Source organism: Aythya marila, assembly GCF_965140915.1.
Source record: "Aythya marila genome assembly, chromosome: 5".
Taxonomy (NCBI): Eukaryota; Metazoa; Chordata; class Aves; order Anseriformes; family Anatidae; genus Aythya; species Aythya marila.
The window spans coordinates 56,524,265-56,539,039 of record NC_139046.1 but is presented as its reverse complement, the minus strand read 5'-3'; positions in this window follow the sequence as shown (position 1 = coordinate 56,539,039).

Genomic DNA, 14,775 nt, shown 5'->3' with positions numbered 1-14,775 from the left:
AATGGGCGCTTGCAGCCCAGAGAGCCAACAGTATGCTGGGTCAACATCCTTAAACTGAAGGAACAGGTTCCTTTTGCTCCCTCTGCAGAGTGACAGCACAGTACCACTGGCAAAGAGACCAGCTGATGTGTTCCAACAGTCTTAGGGCGATCCATTTGTAACACTTCTTTGAATCAGTGGAAATGTCCACAGGAGTTTCTTTGGCTTTGTATTTCTAGGCACAACGCTCTGTCACTTAATAGTTTGGAAATTATTTATCAATACATTTCTCAGTTTATACATTTCATAGGCTAAAAATGTTACCAAAATGAAAGCAGATCTCCCAATAGAAAATTTTGCCAGACATTGTCATTGACTCTGTTATCTTGTAGAATACCACATTGCCAAAATAAATCGTAGCAAATCTGCCACTAAGGCATTTTCAGGGTGAATGCTGCGAAACAGCCAGCCGATGAACCATAAAGAATATGCTGCAATGCACATTTTGTAACATTCACCAGAACTGGGGAAATCATAAATCTCTGCCAATGCAAGTCTTTTTCATCAGCAACAACACAACAAATATCTGAAATTTCTCCTGTCATTTTGGCATTTCTTTTACACAAAAATTTAAAACAACAGATTAAAGGGCAGATGACAATCAAAAATTGCATAATTAGTTTTCCTCAATTTTGTGATTCAACTGATATCTCTGGAATGTGTCTCTTAGTATAGCCGTAGCTGTATGAAGTTATCAATTTTAATATTTTTCATAATTTTTTGTTCCTAAGGAAAAACACACTTTTAAACAAAAAGATAACAATATTTAAAACTGTAGGCTTCAGAAATCCATAGCATAAAAACAACTTACATAACATTAATGAAGTTTTTCAAGCACCTGACTGAAATTAAATAACTTAATTCTCTTTTTGAGGTGTTCTTACTATGTCAACAAAGTGCAAAAGTTAATATTGCCTTTCTGATTAAAAATCAGATTATTCCCTTTTTTCCAGAGCATTCCGATCTTAACAAGGTAATGTGTGCTCAGTAACACATAACTCAAGAACATGGTCCAAAAGCCATCTTCTGCCTCTGCTCACACAAAAAAATAGTAGTTGAACTTGTCTATTTGAGTTTATGTTGGTAATATACTGTGGCATGTGCATAAGTGTTGGGGGCCAGAGGCACACCAGTTACCAATATTATTTCATATCAAGATACTGCTGGATGTTTCAGATACTCCTGTTACAATGAGTTCTATACTTCAACATATCTTTATCTCCATGGCCTGCTAAAACAATGCTTTTTTTGGAAAAAAAAGCAATCTATTTTTCAAGTAACAGATGGATAAACAGATGGGTGGAAAAGTCCACTGAATAGTGTGTTGGCTGCCTGTCATTGCCTGTATGACTGCCAATAAATATCATATGGATTAAACCTGTAAACTAACACGTCCCTATTTAATGAATTCTTTCAGAATGCTATGTGTTTACTTGCCAATGCCACTATAAATGAAATGCCACTTTGGATAAGGTAAATTTTTGCAAGGAGACCAAACACCTAAGCACAGCTTGTTCTAAGATTAATAACCAAAAGCAAACAGGAAAGGAAGCCCTGTGGTAAAGTGTGTAGATTTCTACAGATTAACTATGATAAGACACATTTTGCACGCCTGGAACAAATTCCTGTAAATAACTTAAATGCAAGCATGTTTACACTTAGTATGTTTTCCTACTGCTTACATGTATTCTTGTTAACAGCTTTGTATTTTTGTTTTCAAGGTTTGCATGAAGGAAGAGTGTTTAATACAGTAACCAGCCATAAGATACCCACTCACATCCAACCAATGGCAGAATATATTTATCTCTTTTGAGATATTCTCCCTATTTGGGCTAACATAAAAATAATGAAACAAATATTGAGATGAGAGTATGAAATTCCATATTTACCAGCACTTAGGCCTTTCCATTTCACATGCATCTTCCATTACAAATAATTAAGACTTGCCTGTCTGCCAAAGCCAGCATGGCTGTGTGGAGTAAAAGGTCTCTACTTTCTTTAGGGTGTTTATTGGCACAGAGATCGTTACATTTAAAAAGGTAGTTCCTTCATTTTGCTTCCAACCTACTGTCTAATATTCCCTGAGTAATTCCTAGATTTTGCACTCAGAAACTGTGGATAATTTCTTCCTTCTTCTACAAGCCATTACAGATTTTACAGAGAGGTAGAACTACAGTCTCAGTTCCACAGGCTGTAAAATAAGATGGAGAGAGATTAAACAATTTCCCCCAGACTGCACTGAAAATCTGCTTTGAGGAGGTTCAGTTCTCCAGAGCAACAATCCAATGCTTTACTCCTGAATTTTTGAAGATACAAGAGCAAGTATTAAAGCTGAAATCATGACGTGAATTATGCGAATTAATTATTAAAATTGTTGTCCTTTTAATATTTTTTCACAGGTATTAGAAATAGATTTTCTGATTTGCAAAAATTTTGTTAAAAACAGTATTCCTACAAAGAAAATGCATTTGATGATGTCATAAATCAGAGTAAATGCCAGGATGCAAAAGAACAGAGGAAAGCAACAACAACATCAAATCGTTAAGAAAATATAGTCTGATAGCCCAGTACCAATAGATGATGCAAACATTTCTAAGAATGTATAGACAATTAAAAATGCTAAGAACATTTTGCAAAACAATCAGACATACCAATACGGATATGTGCAGCAGAACGGTGTGTCAGAACATGAAACCAGTTATAGTTTGAATGGGAAACAAACGGTGAGTTGAAAACTCCTGAATATGTTAGAAAAAACATCTGACCTAAAGAAGACACAACGAAGTATGGAATTCAGAAATAAGGTCTTCCGTATGTGTCTGAAGAAGAGAATAGCAAAGAGTTCGGAGAAGGACCCAGGCTGCAATGTTTGTCCAGTTCTCTTCACTGTTGAGACCAGACAAAGGCAGGCACTCGGGAGCACAGCAACAGACTACAGGTATAAACCACTCAGAGGTCAGCACATTCCCATTATCTACAGAACACCACGTAACAAAAGACAAAGTACTGGGGTGATGTAATGAGCAAAAATAAATAAGTAAATAAGAAACCAAGAGATTTCAGATTAGGTAGGACCCTACTCTGCTGTAGGAGCTGGTCCTAAGCAGAGATGGTGGACAAGATAAATTCAGAGCAACCTGTTGATGCAGGATAACACAAGTGTATGTGGTGCTGAATTCTTAGTGTAAACCAATTAGCTGATGCCTTCTTTGAAAGCATCACAGAAGCCTCTGAATATTCTTTTTATCTTCAGAGGCTTCCTTACAAGGTTCTAGTACAGCCAGCAAGACCATAACACCGAGCAGCCCTGAATCCATGCTGACAGCACTCTTAGTGCACCCAGAAACAGGCAAGCTTAGTTTTTTAAAAGCCAGTTATCATTGCTCCAGCCTCCCTGGGCATACGAGGCATTTGTTTGTGAAGAAATTACCTGGATTCAGTCTTGCCTAGGGCAGGAGAATTCCTGAATGGTTGGTTGAATTTTCTTATGCACCAGAACAGCCTTTTGAGTGACTGCATACCTCTAGTTCTGACTGAAGGGGTGAATTAAAAGTGGAATATTCTCTTTTAGGGTAATATTATGTGTCTATGCATCTTGCTGTACACGTAGTCATCCCTCCATGTGAATAAGCCTTCCTGTGAAAGAACTTCTCTTGGCATATTCCTGCATATTACTATGATTGACAGAATCTGTCAGAAACCACAGTGAGATATTTGCCCTCTTTTCCTTAACTCATGTAGAGCACAGAGGAAAAATTTTTAAAGAAAAAAATGATGTTCCTAAAACCACTAGAAATATAAATGAAATATAATTGAACTAAAGAAACAGAGGTAATTCATGTTTTTGTTTTTGTTTGTTTGTTTATTTTTACCCCTCAAAATGCATTTCAGATTTCAATAGAACTGGAAAGTTTCAAAATGAATTTTTGTCCAACTCCTAATTTATTTATTTTTTTAAACATAAGTCTCCCATTCCAAAAATAACTAAAAATTCCACAGGAGCTTAGATTAAAATTAAATGAGGCTTAGATGTGTATCTGAACTGATTTTTATTCTGTGGCTGGTTAATCTCTGGGGTTTTAGGAATTCTTGTGTCCCAGTTATTTAAGGCAATTCAAAGTCCCCAAATCTGACAGGATCCAGGACTTGAAAATACCACTGTACACTACTAATGTACTTCAATGAACATGAGCAACACAAATCATCTAAGTGTTCTCAGCCTTGTGGGTACATACAGATTGAAAGCTACTGCTGCCCGGATATTTTGGCATCCCAACAGGGATAGGTTATCCCATGGACTAACAGCCAAAGCAACACAGGAAGGAATTATTCACACAAAAGTAAATGCAAACACTGAAGGTTACTGCTGGCCTTTTCTTCTCCTATTCTCCTTTTTGACCATTTGATTTGTTCTCAATAGCAACAATCAGACTTCTTTTCCTCTGTCATCCGTAGAATTATAGGCAATGTGTATTGGACTCTTCAGTCTTATTTATTCAACACACATAGCATACATTTGCAGCTAGGTGCATCCATTTTCTTCACCTCTCTAGCTTCTGGCCTTATGCACCTGCCTCCAGCAGATTACACAAGATCTGTAGCAACTCCAGATATACTCCTCAGGCAGGTGATATTAGATTATTATACTGGTTGATGCCAACTTCAGCTGAGTTGACCTGAGAAATGATTTCGACAGACACACAGGGAGTTTCCCTGAAACACAGCCGCATTAAAGACAGCTAAACCCCAGCTCCCTCTTGTACTGCTAAGAGAGGATTATCTGTAGAGATTCCACACGCAACAATACTCCCTGGGTCAATTTATATAGATTTATCTGCACTGCACAACAGCTGACTAGTTTTGGAGGTCATCCAGGATACTCTGCCTCCTTAAGGCCTTGCTGCTCCCACAGACAACTGCAACTTTCAAGCTGTCCCCAGCGTTTAGGAAGGACTCTGGGCCATCTTGTCTGTGCAGACAAGTAAAGGTAGGTTACAAAGCTGCACGTAGGTGTTGTCATACCTCATCACTGGGACACAAAACAGATGTATTCTTGCTTCCAAAATACGGTCTGTTCATGTGTTTGTCCTTCAAACATCAAAGCTGAGTTGCTGCAGGGATGCTCTGGTAGCCAGATAGCAAAACAAGGAAAATTTTAAGGTCTACTTTAAAATACAGTATGTAGGAGGTCTATCAGATCCTTGACAAGATGCAAGAAGCTCTTATGATTTTAATGACCCTTAAAAATCCATATTGCAAGTGTGCTATTATTTGGAGAAAATGAAAGAAAATCCACAAAACATAAAATTCATGTGGTCTTGTTCTTGTGTTACTAAATTTGACACATTAATGCTGTATTTAAACCCTGAAGTGTTGAATCTCCTAAGAGCAACAGTAACACCAGAGAAAATAATAAATAAAAAACAAAAATCCTGACCAGTATCCTACTTTATAAACCTCCTTGTTAAAGGGTTCAACATCTAAAGTGACAGTAACCCCAAAGCACTTCTTTTACTTTATTTTTAAATCACTGATGTTTTCCTTTGTCTTTCTTTTTCCTTATGTCAAGCTATGCCAAGCTATTAAAACTATCTTTCTAGGACAAGAGCCTACAAGAAAATAGTTTGTACCATATGAGCAACGTGGGCTGATACAAATTTTATTTCTCTTATTTAATGTCTCGATGATTCACATTAAATCACCTTCTAAATCTATTGGCTGATAGACTAAAAACAAAAACTAACCAAACACCTGAAAAGAGTCTGCTAGTCACACACCTAAAAATGAAAACAAGAGCATGCAGGGGTTTTCAGGGTGTTTGATTTCTTTTCTTTCTTTCTTTTTCTTAAAAAAAAAAAAAAAAAAAAAAAAAAAAAAAAAAAATCTTCTATAAAAACGAACAAACAAACACATTCAGAAATCAAATTCTTCCTTCATTTGGCTTCAGCATTTTGGGTCTAATTAGAAATGATGAAAAGTCATGAATGGAAGGTTTACTACTTAGAGCTTCTGGACTCATACAAATTAGGGAAAGAGCCTATATAATTCTCAAACTTATTTTGTGGTTCCAAGTGGTTCAACAGAAGCTTTGAACTTTGGCATGTTTTTTAAGCTGAATCCCTAGACCTTTGATGAAATTTTCAGTGTATTAATTACAGAGATGTTTAAACAAAACTGCCATTTTAAGAATTGAACCTAATATTACAAGAACGTTAGAATTTGATCTTCCCAAACATGTACCCTAATAAATCCCTCCCAAACCTCCAAGCTGTGATTCAGAAAAAGAATAGTTCAGGGGCAGCAGTATGTTGAAGCCTTGAGTCACGCACACTTTGTGAAAAGAGTTGGTGTATCATTAAGTAATACAGGAGGAAAGAATAATTGATATGAGCCTAGTCAGCCAAGAGAGGACAAAGCCTGCATTTTTGATGTGTGACTCAATGTGCTCTTCAGCAGCAGCATTGCAGACAAACAGCTCTCTGCGGGTCCAAAAGAAGCGAGGTTTTCTGAGAGGAGAACATGGAACTTTTCTTGGGAAACTTCCTACAGCATCTCATTGCTCACATGTAAATATGAGTTGCAGTTATAGAAGAGAATTCAAAAACTACCATGGCCTCCTTGTTACTTTTGATGTACTACAGATACACCAAAAAAACAGAACTATATTAACTAAAAGATCCTCATGGAAATAAAAGAAACGTATTTTAAGTGTCACTCACAAAGAAAACAGAACTTAGTAACTTTGTCTGCCGTCTCAACTGTTATTTTGCTGCAGAATTTCATCTGCTTCACTACATCCCTGTTCATACAGGGTTCCTTCAAACAGTGGTCACATAACACAGCATTAGAAGTGCCAGCATAATAGCTGTTCTTTTTAATTCAACAGTAACACAGATGGAAAATACTCATTGGCATTCTGAGGAAGAAAATTGGTAACCATAAATGCCAGGGAAAAAAACAGAGCAGAGCAGGGAAAAAGCAGGTGACTACCAACATTTTCCATCTCCTTTCAGCTTCCTGTATATCAGGCACAAGTATGAGAGCTTAATTAAGTAGCTCCTGAACAATCAAGCAGCCTAAAATGAGAAATAGACTTCAATTCATTCCCCTACCAGTATAGAATAATTTCTTACATGATTGGTGTTATTCCTTCAACAAGTCTAATTTGAAACATCCTGACAAAAACACTTCCACATCTACTTTGGAAAATTACTGGGGTTTAGCATGAAGTTTTTCATTAAATTTGCCATTATTATTTATTTATTTATTGACCCCCTTCAGATCATCCCACGTTCCTCTCCTTCCTGCTCTTTCCGTGTTTCAAATATGCATAATTAAATATCACAGTTCTTTGCATTGGTCACTCATTAGCCAAACAACTTAGTTTTCAGATATGGACAGATGCAAGACCGTATCATAATACATGGATTAGCAAGTGCGATTCATTATTGTTGTTCACATTTTATAGTTTACAGCCTCGTATCTGAACCTACAGAGGTAGCACTTAGACCAATAAACTTCACTTTTGTACCACTTCTTATTTCAGCTGAGGATGTCATATGTTGCTAGGGACCTATGGCAGTAGGATGTGAAAACTGCATTTTGGTGAGATACAGAACAAGAAAACATATTTGTGAAGTGTGTGATAAATGGCAGGGATAAGACTGTGCTGTATTTATGCAAGCATCTTAATGCAAAGACAACATATTACCATTCACTAGCATGCCTTCTTCCTGCTTAAGTTACAGGCCTTATTTTCCTAAATACTGTATAAATGGTTGCAACGATTAATGGAGCATGATTTCCGTGTGTATGTGTGTACACACAAAACAGATGTATACCTACATATATATCTGCATCTACATAATTAATGTTGTTAAAACAATGCAGCTATATAAATTTTCTGCTGAGGTATTTGGGTACAGAATTCATCCAGAATACTACAGTATAAGATCTTCAACACAAGTAAATTCATAGCCTTCAGGTGTCACTTACCACTGTAGTGATTTTTGTATTGTCATTAATACTTCTGTAAAATGGAGGTTTGCTCTAACCTCCAGCAGAGCTGGTCCAAATTAAGAATAAATAAATACAACAGAGATGAAAAGTTGGCCAAAAGTGTCTTCACTGTTTTCTATATTTTCATTTGAAGTAAGGAAAAGCAGATTTTTCTTTGCTTCTACTTAATATCTCAGAAAGATTTGCTTGTTTTCAAATACACAATCTGTTGTATTTCCTTCAGCATTTTGAGTGAAAATGCTTTATGTTTTCCAATAGACATCATTCTGACAAGGTATAACATTCTCACTAGGAGTAAGGTAATTTCCAATAAACTCTACATTATTTCAGTAGCCTGAAGAGTAGAGAGGGACAGGACTTAGATAGGGGAAAGACGGAAGCTGAGAAGAAATACTTGAGCTCCTGGTAAGCAGCAACTGAAAGACACTACCATATGAAGGCTGATCTTTGTAACGAGGTGTTTATCCTTTCAGTCTACTACTAAAGATTTCAGCATCAATAAAGACCTTACAGTGGCAATTAGCACCATTTCAAACAAATTACATGACTTTGCAATTCATTGCTTAATTGATACTTCACTCAACAGAAGGTATTTAACACTCACATAAACCAGAATTTTATTAGAAATGTGGTGAATGTTTTATTTTATAGACGAAGTAGCATGCTAATAAAGACCAAGCTAGAAATATGATCCTATTTTGAGACTATGCTGGTGCAATGACAATTTTGCCACAGAAACTATATTGTAAGTATATTAACAAATGCTTTGGTTTCAGTCAGTTCTCTATATGTTTGACACTCAAATGATGTGACATATTTATAAGTGTTTATAAATATGTAAATCTAAAGATATTTATAATCTCTTTTCCCTGGTCATAAGTGGCTAAAAACTAGGACTACAATTTAATTTAAAAGATTAAAGAGTGCAACATAAACCACCTCTTTTGCCCCAAACTAACACTGGAAGGTGAGGAAATTTAAGGTACTGTATTTGGTATTTCAATTTAGTTGAAGTTTTTGTCTTCAACATTTCTCCAAAGCCAAGCAGGCGATGAAAAATGGATTTCAGCATTTAACTTTTAGCACCCATACTAGAACATCCCAGTTTAATTGACTTGCTGCTGGCCAGCAAGGAGACAGGAACTGAGCTAGGAACCAAGCCCAGAGCCCTGCCTGGCTGGCATCTTATCCTCTGGCCACTGCTGTCTGGTTAGCACCTAACTGTCTTTGAAGTTGATCAATATGCAACTTCACAGCAATTGCACGGTACTCTGCAACACTATATTCCCACTTCAGGTCTTTGAAATGTCAAGTAACCAGTTAACTGTGTAGCACAGATGAAGTACATATTTTTTCTGCCAACTCCAGCTCTGTGGAATAAACTGTACCACTTTTAGGAACGGCTTGCTTTTCTATAGGTTTTTTTCTTTTACCAAGAACCACACTTTTTTGATAAGAGGATAAGACTCATTATAATGTACTGGTAATATCTATGGCAGATGGATTGTTATTAATGGGAAGACGCAGGCAAGTTTATATAGGCAGGGAAACCATAACTATTTTTAAATACAGACATAATTCAATTAAATAAGGATACCTTGAGCTTTACAGAAAACAGACTGTTGAAACAGGTGATAACACTGTTATTTTTAAGCCTTGGGAAAGCTTAAATAAAGAAAATAAGATATAATTAATGAAACATGTTTTGTTCTCTGCCAAGATTATAAAAGAAAGCAATAGAATATTTTTGCAAGAAGATATTAAGCCCACTCATGAACTAATCTTGAAGGAAAGGAATCTTTCCCAAAACAGCTACTCAGGTTAAAAGGAAGGAAATTATTAAACTGAATCATGTATCTGTAGGGCTCATGTTCATATCAAAAAGTAAAATAATAGGACTCCATGTCTTCTGTGGTTGCTACTGCTTTTTTTTATTTTATTCCTTTTATTTATTTATTTGTTCTTTAAGGAAACTAAGCATGCAAAATTAAACTCTCCTGTTAATGAGAACATGTTGATTCCTGTGGGGGAAAAAAAAAAAAAAAAAAAAAAAAAAAGGCAAAAAAGGCAACTTCTCTCCATGGCTGTTCATTTCAGCTAATTTTCATTTATTACATAGGCCTGAGCATCCTGAACAATCATCTGAATATCCAACAAAAATGATCTGAAAAGATTTTAAATAAGCTTAAGCTTTCAAGTATTTTTAATTCTTTGGTGAGTGAAGCTTGCTAAGAAATAAACATTCCCTTTTCTAATTTATTGTTCACAAAATGCATTTTTGTGTTTAGTAAGAATCGTTGTAGCCAGCTACACACAGACAACAAATTTTATTTCATTAAACCCACCCACAGTGCTGGGCTTCACTTGAACATGAGCACCTACTAATCTGCCCCTCTGGCTGTAAACAGCACTGAATATAATAAAAGTGCACCTAGAGATGTCAGGAAAACATTTACCTTCATTTATAATTTGAGCAGAGAGAGAGAGAAAAAGTAGGACTTTCTCACAAGTCCCTTTCAAAACCTTATGTTAGCTGTGACAAAGTTTTCTATTTGTTTCCTTACTGATAACTCAAATAAGAAACAACGAACAAAATATCCACCAGAGTTTGACTCCTGTTTTGCAGGAAAATCACAGAATCGGGCGAGGACACAGAAGGAGGCTGGTGCCCCATCTCACCTGCTCACCCAGCCTTGCCTTGCAGGATAGTTTCATGCCTTCTGCTTCTACTGGTGCTGGTGATCTGCAAGTGCCAGCCATTTCTGAACAAAACGCACAACTCACCTTGTGCTTTATTCTGACTCTCTGACCGCTCACTCTCCAAACACAGAAGGCAATCTGCATCGGCCTCATGAAAGGAGCGCTTGAGAACAAATACACCTGTTTGCACAGCAACTTGAACTGCTGGGGGAGCTCAGAAGAGTGGCTCCCCCAGCAGCTGTGTCAGCATAGGACACCCGTGGTGACAGGTGAGTGGAGAAGGCGAGAACGTTTGGGTGAGCACTGTGGTTGCAGGGAGTCTGCAACGCAGAAAAGAGAGGTCACAGAAACACTAAGTAAAATATTTTAAATAATTTATGAAAATATTAAGTAATATGCTCATTTCTGCATGTGGGCACACACACACACTTCAGAAGCTCCTGGTTGAACATCAGAAAGAATTTCCTATGTGAATTTAATTAGATTCTGAATATTTTTATACACATCCTGATTATTTGGAACATTTCCAAAATATTAGGATTATAATTAAATGCATACATAAAATGTTGGGCATTTCTGTAACCAGGATTTACATCTTAGCTTTTGTGCATAGTGGGCCTTGTCATGGCCCACTAGCTGAACAGCTTCAGGTGAGAAGCCATACCATTCATTTACTGTTGCAACTTGAGCAGCTTATTCTAATGGTAAAATGAAGATGAGGGCTTTCAACCATCCATAACCCTATGTATTTTTTTAAGCCAGAGGCTAAATCCTTTCCAGAAATCTTGATACATCTTAGGGATCTGTACTTTGTCCCTTAGAAACAGCTTTTTAATTAACTTATTTATTTATTGATGAGAGTAGATGATAGGAAAGAAGCAAGGGTAATAAAGAAATCATACATTCCCAGCCTATTAACCTCTGCTATGCAATAACACACAAAAAAATCTCTTAACTTGCTTTTTTTTCCCCCTCTTTAGATAGATAAGGCAACATGTTTTACATTCTGCACACAGAAGTAAACATCCTTGCCAGCTACATTTCTGCAGAAAATGAGCCCTGGATCAATAGATTTGTGTATTTACAGACATCTGCCACAGATGATGAATCCTCCTGTAGATTAAACTCAGAAGAAATGACAAATAGTTGTTGGCATGCTGCTGGAGATTGGTTATGTAGCCATTTCCCATGAAAGAGTTCAGGATTCTAACAATCTTTAACCTCCTTGGATGCAAAAACAAAGCAAAACACTACACTATTTGCCAAAACTGTACTTGTCAACTTTTTTTTTTCTGATTTAATTTAATATTGCTTGTGTGCTCCCCTGTTGCTCATCACTAGCTATTTTAAATAATTCTAGAGAGAAGGATAATATAAAAAAAGTTATAGAAAGAATCACAGACATTGCAGAGAAAACAGTTAAAGACAGAAGATGAGATAGTATTTAATGACGCTTTAACATGCTCTTATGTCACCTGACATAGCATTAGGTAGAATATCATAGATAAAAAGCCAAGCTGCTACAGAGTTAAGTTAGTACGTTCAAGAAAAGGACAGCATGATAGACATAGTTACTTTGTTCTAAATGCAACACAGGCATTTTAACACACTGTCAGGCTAATTAATTTTGCTCAACAAGGATTAACAGTCCTGGTTTAACTACCCTGCTTTCATTTCCAGGACTAACATGTCATCTGCACAGGTTTAACGAAACTAGTTATTAAAAACAATTCATATTAAGTGATTATAGTCTGCGTTTAAAATAACTATTCAAAATGAAGGTACAACAAGGTCCCAATTCTCTTTTGATGCAAATCCTGTGCTTCTCATGCAGCATTTAGGCATCTAACAACTCTTCATGCCTGCATACACCTTGTCTAAGCATTTTGCTGAGACAAAGGAAAATTAAGTTTTTATGCTGTTACCACTTCTTGCTATAAATGTCTGGTATAGCATGAACTGGGGAGGCAACCACAATTCCCTTCTCCCTCTTTCCCCACTGGGCTTTGGTAAAACAGCAGAAGTGGTGGTGAATACTAATAGAGCTAATAATTATTATTAAAGGCAGCATCCAGTAGCACACCAGGTACTAGTCACACATTCTAATGCCTCTTCAGTTTTCTCACAGTGACGCTTTAAATCCTGAGAGCTTTTCGGCCTGTTGGACTTAACATTGGGTCAGACCCCATATATTTGCTAACTTCCTACCAGTGTAGCATAATCTGGGGTAAAAATGAAAACACGACTCGGGCAATTTACATTCTAACTATAATTTAATCACCAAAAGTGATAATCCTGAAGAACTCTCTTTGAAATTAGAAGATGTAATCCCCCAATGTAACCTGCCCAAGAAGAGTCATATGCAGTATTCGTCTCCTTGAGAACAATAAAATTTGTGAAAAAATAGTGACTCTCTACTAATAACCCTCAATCTTTATCATAGCTAAGGCAACTTTAAATTACACAATCACCAATTATGATGTGTACTGATAGAGGTATTCCTCAGTCTCTCAATATCGCTGAACAATCCTTATAGACTTCAGTCTACAGTCAGTCACATTCAAACATCCTATTGCTTTGTCACTCAGGATTGCTTTAGAGGGTCTTGGAATTTTTATTCAAAATCAGTTAAGGTAAAATATACTTAATCTTGTATTTGGTGCAAGGAAAAAAAAAGAAAAAGTTTATTTTATGCACATAATTTAAGGAAATAGAGAATGCCTATTATATTGCTTCAAAATACTCATATAAGGTTCATTCTGCTCTTCTTTATCCACAGACTATTAGCTAGTCAGTATGACCAGAGAGTTTAATGTGGCCTGAAAAAGAAAAACTGGGTGGCTGCTCTCTCACAAAAGGGAAATGACTAAAATTATAACTTTTTCTTTGAAACTGAAACAAACTGGATATCTCATTCTTCAACACAAAATAAGTGTGTGTGTCTTTCAACTCACCATGACAGAAAGAACAACGATCAAGATAATCTGAAGTACTCCACATAGGGCTTTAAGATGAAGCTATAGTTTATAGTTTTCCTTATTTTAACATTCAAAAAAAACCCTTTTCCTTTAGTCTCTCATCTTCATCTTCTGTGCTTTTTGATTGGAGTCCACTAAACTGAGGTAGCTGTGAAGATGGGGCCTTAAATTGTGTGATAGCAAGACCTTCTGTTTTAACAGAAATTTGGCAGCTTTCATAAATGAACAAAAGGTTACACTTTCCAAACACAAAGTTCATTAATTTCAATTTTTCATTTTGAAAAAGTTGAGGTAGATTGGTTTAAAAAAATGCTGGAAATGACACTACGGTCATGAAAGAGCAACTAATAGCCTACGAACCTCAAAGCTCTGGCTCCCTGAACTATTTGCGCTCATGTTCAGGGAAGTACCTTGTATATCTCAGGAAGTTCTGTTGGAAATGAACTAGCTCTGGCTATCAAGAATAAGGAAATTCCTCATTGGAAAGACTGTGTTTACAAAGTTGTACTTATAAACATTTTCTTCAAAGAATTTCATTCAACTATCTGTCATGTGAAGCAAAAGGAATGCTTTTAAGGAGCTATTTGTAAAGATAAAATTTAAAAGATTTTTACTCTTTCAAGAGTGTAAGAATTTGTGTAATTGAAGACTACCTGACTAGCTGATAAATCACGCATAAGACTCCTTTTCTTCCCCTCCAAACCAGTGCCATAGAGCTTTCTTTTGTCGTGGCTGGGATTTGTAAATACTAAAGATACACAACAACTATTACTAAAAGTTTGGCTCAGATTTCAATTTGGAGAACATTTAGGAGAAGCCCTAAATATAATCTCATGTTCTCAAAGTCTGTGCATTAATTGAAAAACACAGACATGTGATACCTGGCTATTGTCCTTACTAGACAGAAGCTAGAATTGTAGCTAGACAGCTGGCAGTGCACAACAAAAAAGCCGGATAATTATGTGAGCAAATGAAAAGCCATGAGGATCTCAAATGGTTGAGGGGCAATAATCTATGAAGGTAACATGCACTCAAAAAT